Here is a 10,680-nt window from a genome sequence, read left to right as displayed (position 1 = left end):
AAGTCTAGATATACAACTTTTGTACATTTTATAACATCTTTAAGGGCATTTCAAGAATAATTTTGACTATAAATTTTCACCAAGATACTATAACCTAGCAAAAGTCATGACTCTAAGGCAAGTCATAATGTGTCCAGAAAATAGTATTTAGGAATCGTCTCCTTAGCTAATGAGAGATATGATTATGGGTTCTTTTTTATTTGAAATTTAGCATAGAAATTCAGGTATTCTTAAGTGTAAATTAACATTCTAGAGTGAATCACAATGCAGAGGATTGCTGTCATGTTCAACAGGAGTATCATAGAATAACTCAGTGTCATGGATGGTACTGCAATTCAAAACGGATGAACTGAAGTGACCTCTGAAAGAGCAGAAGGATTAAAAACTGACTCCGTGGTCTTCGTACGAGCTTTGAGCCACACAGACATTAGATTTCCTGCTCCGTCCATAAATTATCATCTAATATAAATGTATGACAAAACAAATTAGTATAAATGGACATCATGTCGTTCTAAAGGAGGCTGGCAAAGGACTCATAGCTAATCTTGCAAGTTTGAAAACACTAGCTATTTTGCAAGAGCCTGTTGTTTTTGTGTAATTCAGCGACAGTTTAGCATCGGTACCCACTGCTGGCCTTATGTTCCTGCATCTGCTGTGTGAAGAAAACATTTTTCCCTTAAAGTAGCATCCACCATGCTAATTGTTCTCACTCCCGGTTCACGTTGAGCGTCAGATGAGCGATTTGTCGTTCAAGGCATGTACAGTAACTCATTCCGCTTTGGCGACGGCTGCCTTTTTCAGGGGATTCAAAGAGTTTGTAGCTCTAGGACACTGAGATCACCTTCCACGGGTAGTAGTTGCCTCAATTAAATCTAACACAAACTGGATTTATACAACCCTAAATGAAGCAACTGAACTGTGGAGTGCTCCATCAACTGACGTGTCAGACTCCATGACGGGAGTGTAACTAGCTACGTTGAAAGGTATTTGTTATTTCTCTGGGTGTCATTTGCACACCATTAATAAGAGACATCTGCCACATTTATTTCTTTAAGTATTTTACTTTGCTTTCTTGGAAACTATACAGTCAGGCTATTTGAACAGCTCCATTGTCAGCCCTTACCTGAGCAGCGAGCTGCTTTGCAACTCTTTTTTATTGGCAGATAATTGAGAGCTGGTAAGCCTAGCTCTGCTGTTATGATGTAATATCGTATGTGACCTCATTCCTGTGACCCGGGGTGAGTCTTCCTGATTGCACAACATGTCGTCACTTTGGGAAATAGTCTTATTTTATGGGAAAAGCAGCTCGCCCAGCAGATAGTCGTCATAAATCGTTTTATGTCTCACTTAGATCCACTGTTGGTTAAGACTGGCCAAGAAGACTTCAGGTTGCCTAATGCCTTCTAGTTTTGTTACACCCTTTCTGCTAGATCAATCCCCTGCTTGTGCTGATAGCCTTGGTTATTTATGTTTACTTCCCTGCCTCTAGGCTTTTTGTACTTGTCAGTATATTAATGTTTTAATCCTTTGTGTGATTTAGGGCAGAAAGACAGCATTATTATTAACGTGGGCGATCATTTTTTTTTTACTTTCTTTGTCATGTTTATTGTTTTGTGTTTTTCTATCCCTGCTTCCTTTCTTTTTTTTCCTTTTTTCCCTGCTTCCTTTCTTATATCTGTCATTTTTTTCTTCAACTTGAAAAACAATTTATAGCATTTTTTAAATGTAGCTTTGTAGTTGACAAATTTTTATATGTTCTCACCATTTCTTCCTGTTTCTCTTCCTCCTTCCCTCCCTTCCTTACTCCCTCTCTCTATCACTCCCTCCCTTCTTCTCTTTTTCTCTATCCCTCTTTCTTTCTTCGTTCCTTCTTTTCTTTCTTTCTTTTCTTTGCATGCATTTATATGCACCTGTATGCCCAGTGCATTCATCCAGACTTCAAATGTTTCTTTCTACCTTATTTCCTTGAGCTCAAGCATAAATTAGACTGGTCACCAGCTACCTGTCCCCATCTACCGCCTGAATAAATGTAAAGGCACATGCATGACCATGGCCAGCTTTTAGTAGATACTCAGATTTGAGCTCAGAACCTCAGGCTAATGCTCATACATATTGGGCCATGTCTCCAGACCTTCCCTTTCTTTTTGCTGGACTGTCTTGGTTTCCTCTTCTTTCCCAAAGGACAGTTCCACACTATGGGCAACGACTTTCAGTAATTTAAATATGTCTCTCTTTAGTCTTCTGTTTGTATCTATTTGTCTTATAAAAGCAGCTGTCCCTGTCACTGTCAAAAACAATGTATTATCTTCTGGTCACGTTTAAGATGCTATTGCACAGTCTTCCAAACCCACTAGTTTTATAATTGTGTGGTGACAGATACATTTCTTTGCTCTATGTGCGTTCCCTATCTCACCCACACCCATTCGGGAAATGCAAAGCAGGACAGCAACGCCCATCCTTCTACCGTCTTGGTCTCTCAAGCTTGGTGGCTTTGCCTGTCCTCCAACAGCAAAATTACAGTCAAAACCTCATAGGTCTCTTGAAGGTAGATGCCGGCCCAAGACAAGCTATTTCATAGCAACAGAAAAGAAGTCTTCATATTGTTCAATAGAACATTGGCTCCTATGAATTACTTATAAGCCACGAACCAGAAGGGAAGCTAAAGATTTTTCATGGTGATATAGAAAAAGTAAAATGCTGACCCGTCCAGCAGGTCCAAATATTCAGGGTTCCGAAGAGGCGCTACCTGAGTGTCAAGGGGCGGGGGGCAGAAAAGAAGGAGACCAAGCAAGGTTCTGTTGTCAAGGTCTCGTTTATTGAGAGGAATATACAGCATTTAAAGCTCTGAAGCAGGAATTGAAGCAGGAACTGAAGCTTAGGGTGGGGGAGTATTGGGAAGTGCCCAAGGATATAAGGTGAATCACTAAACTGCAAGATATCCTCCTTAAACAAAGAGGCAACAGTCTTCCGGGGACATGTTCTTTGAAAAGGTAGAATCCTTATCAGGAATCTGCTCAGGGACATCCGGTGTTTGCTCAGGCTGAAACATCCTGTGATTGCTCCCGGAATCTTCCTGGAAGAGGCTTTTGTCCAACAATCTCATAATCTTACAGCAGCCACCTTAGGGCTGAGCTCCCTGTGACTGCATAGCTCAGAATGGCTCCCTACAAAATGCAAAAAAGAAAACCCTCTGAATTATGTTTGCAACATATTTAAATATATACATTAATATAGCACTGATAAATATAGAAAGCAACTTGTCTTATGTTACCTGTGGTGCAGCCTATGATACTCAGCATCCTCTGTCTTTTTACCCTTAGCTCTGCATTGTTTCCTGAAACTACATGTAAGAGGTGAAAATGGAGAACATCTGCAAACAGGAAAGAGTTTGCAATGTTCATTTTCCCAAGTCCTAAATTAAATGAATCCCGGCAAGTAAATAAAATAGCTAAGTCGATTCTCCGGCATTCTAGGGAGCATCTCTGGAACTGCATTGCGAAACTATAGATAAAAATCATATGTTCTTTAGAAATTGTCTGGGTTCTAAATCAGAAATGTATTGCTTTTTAATATTACCTCAACAAGTTAGTTGTTTACATTACATAAATGATGAATAGTTTGCCAAAGCAGGAAATACACCAAATAAATTCAAAGAACAACTTCAAAGAAAGATAAGAAACATTTGATTGATCTGAAATTATACCTGCCTGGATAAGGCTGCTGAAAACATTTATTCTGTCTCCTGTAATGTGCTTTCAGAACAGCTGAATGCCTTACCACTAGCCTGTAGAACTCAAGTGCCATTTCCTATTTAAAAGAATCAGAACTCCCTGGGGACTGCTTGCATGCATTCTAGAGGAGGAAACATCAAAACCAGCCAGCAACATTTCATGCCAGAACACCAGGAAGCACTGATAGTCTCTTAGGACATCTTCCAAACAGCTGAGGAGTCAACTGGGGAAGTCTGCAGTGCTCAGTCTTTAACATTTAAGCACCAGGAAGATAATGGCTGCAAAGTGTTCCAAGCTACAAAATACTAAGAGCAGCGAATATAAAAATAAGCAAAGCCCTACTACTCCCTTTTATAACTCATTATTTTGGAAAGAGGCAAATAAAAGGGGAGAGGAAATTCAGTATTTTTATTATACTTGGTGCATTTGGTGTCTGAGTGGAGCCAACAATTGTTAAGGACTAAGCATCTCTCTTGGTATAGAACTAAGGTTGATAATCGCAAAAGAAGAAATGACACCACTGAAATGTCATTGTTCTATAATCTAAAATGAAATCCTTTACCCTGGCCATGACAACCAAAGAAAGCTATAATTAGAAAGATAAATACATAAACTCCTATTACACATTTTTAATGGAGATATACATAGATAAGTTTATGTAGGTATATGATTCTTAATTCAAGTAAACCAAAATATTAATATATCTTCATAAGAAAACTAAAGCAGAATGTATATTGAATATAAGTATGTATACAGACACACACATACTTACACAAACACACACACACACACACACATACACACGAAAGCATTCAGAAAGTATTGTTAAATTATTTAGGGCTAGCATTGCCACATACTTATGTGATTTTCATGAGTTTCTGTCTTACATAAATCATCTGACATATGTACAGATAAAATTATATATTTTGAATATTTTTCCAGAATGTACCCAGAGAAACTGGTGAAGGTAAAATTTAATAACCTCATTACTGGGGCTATTCCCTGCTATTTTCTCTATATTGGGGGTTAAGCCAAGTCTTTACTTACTTAGAAGATTACCAAGCTTCTGTTTTTTATCTAGGAGTATTTACAGCTTTGCTATGAAGTTCTTAGTAATAAACACAAACACAGGAAAGGATAGAATATATTTGATAATACTATATATGTTAAACAACAGAAAGTAAGAGTTCTTTAAAAAGGATTTACACTGACAGATATTTTCAGTTTCATATTCTTTTCTTAGAGGTGCTACCTTTCAACATCCCTTCCTCTGAAAGCCTGACATCTATCATTGCCAATATTGTTTTCAAAAGACAATATTTCATGTTGTCTGCGTGATCATGTTCAGTGAGCATGGGCAGTCTTTAATCAGAATGAGAGAGAACCATTTAGACCACTCTTGCTACCCACAAATACTCTAATGGGGATCAATCACACCCAATTAAAACTCCAGGAATTATGAATCTTTAATAGGTTCACTATGAGATAATTCAGCTGTTAAGTCCTCTTTAGATTGGTGCCTTGGAGAAACTAAAACTCAAAATGAATCACCTTCACGACTTCATTTTCCATGAAGCTTTCTGAAAAAAATTTTTTTAAAAACAGGACTTTGAAGTTCTTACTTAATTAGGTTCCTGGGTATATGTTAAAGATTTCCAGCTCAATGGTGCTTGTTTGACCTATTGTTTACATTAACTACTATATTTTTGTTCGTTAATAATTAAGGAGCCTAAATAAACATAAGCACCTGGGTGACTTTTGTTTCCCATCTGCCACTTAACCTGTCCCTTCTCAATGGCCTGCATCTGACCTAGCGGTCTGCTCTTCATTCTGTAACAAATGAAAGTGCATCAGCAGAAGTGACCTGAGCCTTCCTCACCTCTGTCTCTGTAATGCAATGGTCAAGAGAGCTGACTTCAGCACAAGGACACCTGACCTGACATTTTACGTTAAGCAGCCTCAGCAGCTCCCCACCTCGTCTCCTCATCTGTGAAGTCCCAATAGCATTTTCGCCGGGTACGTCTGCTAAAGGTTAAATGAGATTTACATATGTTGCATTATAGACAGTGTCTGGTGCATGATGGTCTTTTAGCTGTTGCCTGCTGATAGCTGTGTGGAAATCCAGACTTCATTCTTTCTTGTGGTTGGAAGATATGATTAACCAAAGCCACTTTGGGAGGATATTCTTCCTCTCTTGGCTCTCCTAAGGCAAGTCAGCTGCTTGCCTGGTGTGAGTGCTGGTACTGTGAAGGGTGTGAGCCTGTGCGAGCCTGTGCGTGTCTAAGAGGAGGAAGGAAACCTCCGTACATGGGCATCTGTGGATTACTGTGTTCGAAATATTCTGAGAGGACGGCATAGGGAGGGAGAGGTTCTAATAAGATCATTTTATTTTTGGCGAGAGTATTTGCTTCTATTTATTTTTAGGTCCGATCAACATTTGAAATCAACTTTTCACAGAGTTAAAAAGAACAGTCAAGGAGCTCTGCTGGAAATATTTGGCAGAACCCCAGCCAGAAGTCTCATCTTCACCGAAATGTTCTCTGTGTTGCTAATTTTATCCATGAATATCTATTTACAGAAGACCTCCCCCTAGCTTTTCTTTTTTTTCTCTGTCCCTCACATTTTCCTAATATAATTATACTTATACAATGAGTTTGAATAAGTCATTAAGATACACAAGCTTAATGCATAATTAATTGGTATGATTACAAGAAAGAATGAGCACACCAAATACATGTTTGTGAGAAAGCATATTTCAGCTCAGAGGCACTGTTAACAGGAGAGCCTTTTCAACATGGAGCACTGTGTCTCTGGTCAACGCTTGTAATCAGAGGCAAGGTACAGCTAACGAAGAACACTGCAATTTTATTTCTGTAAGAATAAAAGCAAAATAAGCACTTTGTAGATGTCTAAAGTAGTGTGATGATAGGACTTCAATTAATGTCTCTCCTGTAGCCTGAGATAAACACCTAGTCCCAAAATTAGTTGAGAAGTTTCCTAAGCATCCCATTCTAAGGTTCTCCAACAAAACTCTGTGTGTTGATCTTTACTAGAGATGTAGAAGGCAGCTTGTTCCCTTATGAATGATTCTCTTTTAAATAAGTTACTAACTGCACTGAGAGAGGTCTGGCTGTGACATCAGTGAAGCTATTGATCTCCAGGTTGATCTGGCTGTCTGACTGTCCCGTTCCATCCTTCCTCACTTGTATTGTTGCTGAAGATGCACGGTGAGTTGAGGAAAGACAGCCTTGCCCAGTAAAGGAGAACTCATCATTCAGAAAGGTGGGCTCCCCTGTCAGAATCACCAAACAACTTTACGTTCATTCTTTAATTTTTTTTTTTATCTTGTGGACAAGGGCCTATCAGAGTTGACTCTCTTCCTGCACTGGTGAATGAACCCAGGTTGTCAGGTTTGGTAATAAGTAATGTTTTCCTGCTGAGCCATCTTGTTGGCCACGTGTTTTTTATTTCACTCATTTATCTCCTCCAGAATCTACTAAGTGTGTTGTCGCAAGTCTGTGTATGTATACAGCACACCTCCCAAATACATTGCCACAGTTGCTTTGGTTACCATGATAGAAGAACTGTATTTATATAATCTATATCATATGTATATCTATAACATCTATATCTATGTTTATATCTATCTCTATATATTACTATTACTATATATGTATTTCAAATGTAATGAATGGGATACTTGGTATGTTAAGTTCAAAATACATCACATTCTAAAGGTGAAATAAGTTTTAAAGATACATCAGGGCACTCTGACTTGTCCACACCAACGCACTAGCTTCTCCTCTCCTTCGGCTGCCTAAGGGGTCCTCACCACTGCCACTATGGACTCCATCAAGAAAAAGATGCTCCATAAAGAGAACAACTTGGAGCACAACAGGCAGAGGCTGATAAGAAGGTGGCAGAAGACCAGAGCAAACCATTGGAAGATTAGGGCATCCAAGGGCACTGAAGATACTCCAAGGCTCTCACAGGTGCACAGCAGAAACTGGAGGAGAAAGAAAGCCACGTATGCTGAGGCTGATGTAGCTTCTCTGAAAAGACACATCCTGCTGTTTGAAGAGGAGTGGGATTGTATCCCGGAACGTTTGACCACAGCTCTGCAGAAGCTGGGGAAGCTGAGAAGGCCGCGGAAGAGTGTGAGAGAGGCATGAATGTCAGTGAAAGTCGAGCCCAAAAGGATGAAGAAAAGACAGAAATTCTGGAAATCCGTCTGAAGGAAGCCAAGCATATTGCTCAAGACGCTGACTGCAAATATGAAGAGGTGGCCGGTAAACTGGTCATTATCAATGATAGTGGTCATTGTAGATAGTGATCAGAGGAATGTTCGGAAGAGTGGGCTGTGCTCTCAGAGGGCCAAGGTCAGCAGCTGTCAGATCTTGAATGCATTAATGGCTGCAAAGTATAGTACTCTCAGGAGGAGGCAAATAGGAGGAGTTCAAGGTTCTCTCTGACAAGGTAAAGGAGGCTGAGACTCGGGCCAAGTTTTTAGAGATCAGTAACTAAACTGGAGGAAAGCATCGATGACGCAGAAGTCGTTCTGTCTCATGCCAAAGAGGAAAATTGGAGTATATACACCAGGGGTTGGCCTTGACTTTCCTGGAACTTAACAACAACAGCCAGTCTCCTTTGCCACAGCCATATTGTCTTGTTTCCCTTGCGTTATTTTATTTCATTTTTAAAGAAACTGCTTACTATGAAATCCCTTCAGGGCATTTTTAAATAGTTGCAACTTTCCCTGAAACATCTAGAGAGAGGCAGCTAGAACAGAGAGCAGGAAAGATTCCTAGAAAGCTAAGCCTGAGTCGGGGCACTTATTTAAATGTGCCATTTCCCAGGTCGACATGGCCCCACTTCTTAGAGTTTAGACATGCAGTTTGCTTGGCCAGTGCAAGAAACCCCACAGAAACAGAAAGATTTCCAGCCACAGTGAGATCAACAAGAAGACTGATGCTGGAGACAAGTAAGTGATAATTTTAACAAAGCGACCCGTGAGGTCTCTTGTTCAATATTACACAACTTAGACTTCTATCCTGCACAATTTCTTTTGCTTTTGGTTTGTACTGAAAGACACTATGGGTTTTACAAGCCTATGTCCATTTCCCAAGGATCTGACAGCCACACTGGCCTTGTAAGAGTCCCATTCCTTCACAACTGACAGGCTTGCAGCCCATTCCAACTCAGCGGGGAGAGCTTTGCATATCTCCATGTCAGGTTAAAAGATCTAGGCACTCTGTATGTAATTGGTGAAACAAAGGGATTTCCTTAAGAATTATAATTGAATGCACACACTATACAATGATAAACTTCCACTGTACCGTTCATCATCAAAGGAAGTCAGGACAAGAACAAACACAGGTCAGGCTCCTGGAGGCAGTAGCTGATGCGGCGGTCATGGAGGAATGCTGCTTACTTATTTGCTCCCTATGGCTTGCTCAGGCTGCTTTCTCACAGAACCTAGGACCACCAGCACAGGGTTGGCACTACCCACAACTGGCTGGACCCTCCTGAATCGATCACTAATTCTGAAAATGGCTTTCAGCTGGATCTTATAGAGGCATTTTCTCCACCGAGGTTCCCTCCTTTTAGAAAATTCTACTTCTTGTGTTTAGTCAACATAAGACTAGCCAGCACTGATGAGAATACATACCTGGGAGCCAGCAGGCGAGCTCAATAGTAGAAGTTCTGTTTACTGTATATGAAGCACCAAGTACCATCCCTACAACTAAGCGTAATAATGATGATCATAACTATACCCAGTTGACGGAGTTGGATCTACCCACTCATGAAGAAACAACAATTTAATGTGATTAATAGTATGCAAAACATTTTAAAAATCCTGATAAAGAGTGTAGACAGGTATTTATATATGCTAGGCAGCAAGGGTCATCACTAAGGGCTCTTCTCCTTAGGGTATCATTTCTGCATATGAAGACAGAGACTTAGAATGGGAACACAAATGCAAACCCTCTAAGATAAAAGGCCTCCAAGCAGTGCTTGCTCTGTAGGGGCTATAGTTGAGACTAGAACCCTACCGGGATTCCTTGTAGCAAAAGAAAAATAAAAGTCAGAATTTGAGGGGATTGACTAAGATGATGCTTAGTGAATAATGCAGGATCAGGAGTACATCACGGGCTCTGGCAGCTCTCCATTGTTTTCTCAGTTACTTCAGTGAAAGAAATCTAAGGTTGAATTAAGGTGCAAGGTATTAACTATTTAGCAACTAGCTTCACCATACTCAATATCCTTGGTACATAAGCAATGATTAAAATGCCATCACTACTTCAAAGCAGAACAAATTTTTGCTTGTAGAAAGAAAGTCACACACATACGTTGGCACTTTACACTTCGTTAATGCTTAGTAATTTGTAATCTAAAGTTCCAATAACATTCAGGCATATAAAATAACAGCCCTATATTGCAATGTACGGTAAGACAGTTTTTCCTGAATACTGAAAGGAGTGGCGGGATAGTTAAGTCAGCAAACACATCCTTGCTTGCATAGTGGCAGACCAGCACATGTGGAGAATAAGCATTCATGCATACGCCCTGGCAGTGATAAGAGATAATCTAGGGAAAAAAACACTCTGAATGGAAATGCATTGTTTCTGCTTCAATGCATTTGTGCCCTGGGATAACTAGAAATAATTATTGAAACAAGCCTCTTGTTAATAATAATTACACTTCATTCTAGGAAAACAAGAACAAACAGCAATTATCTATAATTTCTCATTTGCAAAACACTCTCATTATGCTAAGACTCCTTGTCTGTGTTTGATAATATGTTATGCATGATGGAAAAACTCTATAGCTTTTTTTTTAATGTTGAAACTATACTGGGCTAAGCCTGATCAATATAGTGCAGAATTAAATGGTTCCTGTTGCAAGATGAAATAGTTTCTTTGCGGGCAACAAAAAGTATGAAAAATAA

At 39.6% G+C, this 10,680-nt stretch overlaps 1 pseudogene; it reads left to right on the top strand.

Moving 5' to 3' along the window:
* The first annotated feature begins 7,573 nt into the window (after window positions 1–7,573).
* Tpm1-ps1 (tropomyosin 1, pseudogene 1) lies at window positions 7,574–8,471 on the top strand (annotated as a pseudogene).
* Window positions 8,472–10,680: the final 2,209 nt, after the last annotated feature.

This window comes from Rattus norvegicus, chromosome 10, assembly GCF_021556685.1.
Source record: "Rattus norvegicus strain SHRSP/BbbUtx chromosome 10, alternate assembly SHRSP_T2T, whole genome shotgun sequence".
Classification (NCBI taxonomy): Eukaryota; Metazoa; Chordata; class Mammalia; order Rodentia; family Muridae; genus Rattus; species Rattus norvegicus.
The sequence above is the reverse complement of the archived record's forward strand: the minus strand, read 5'-3'. Positions and strand labels throughout refer to the sequence as shown.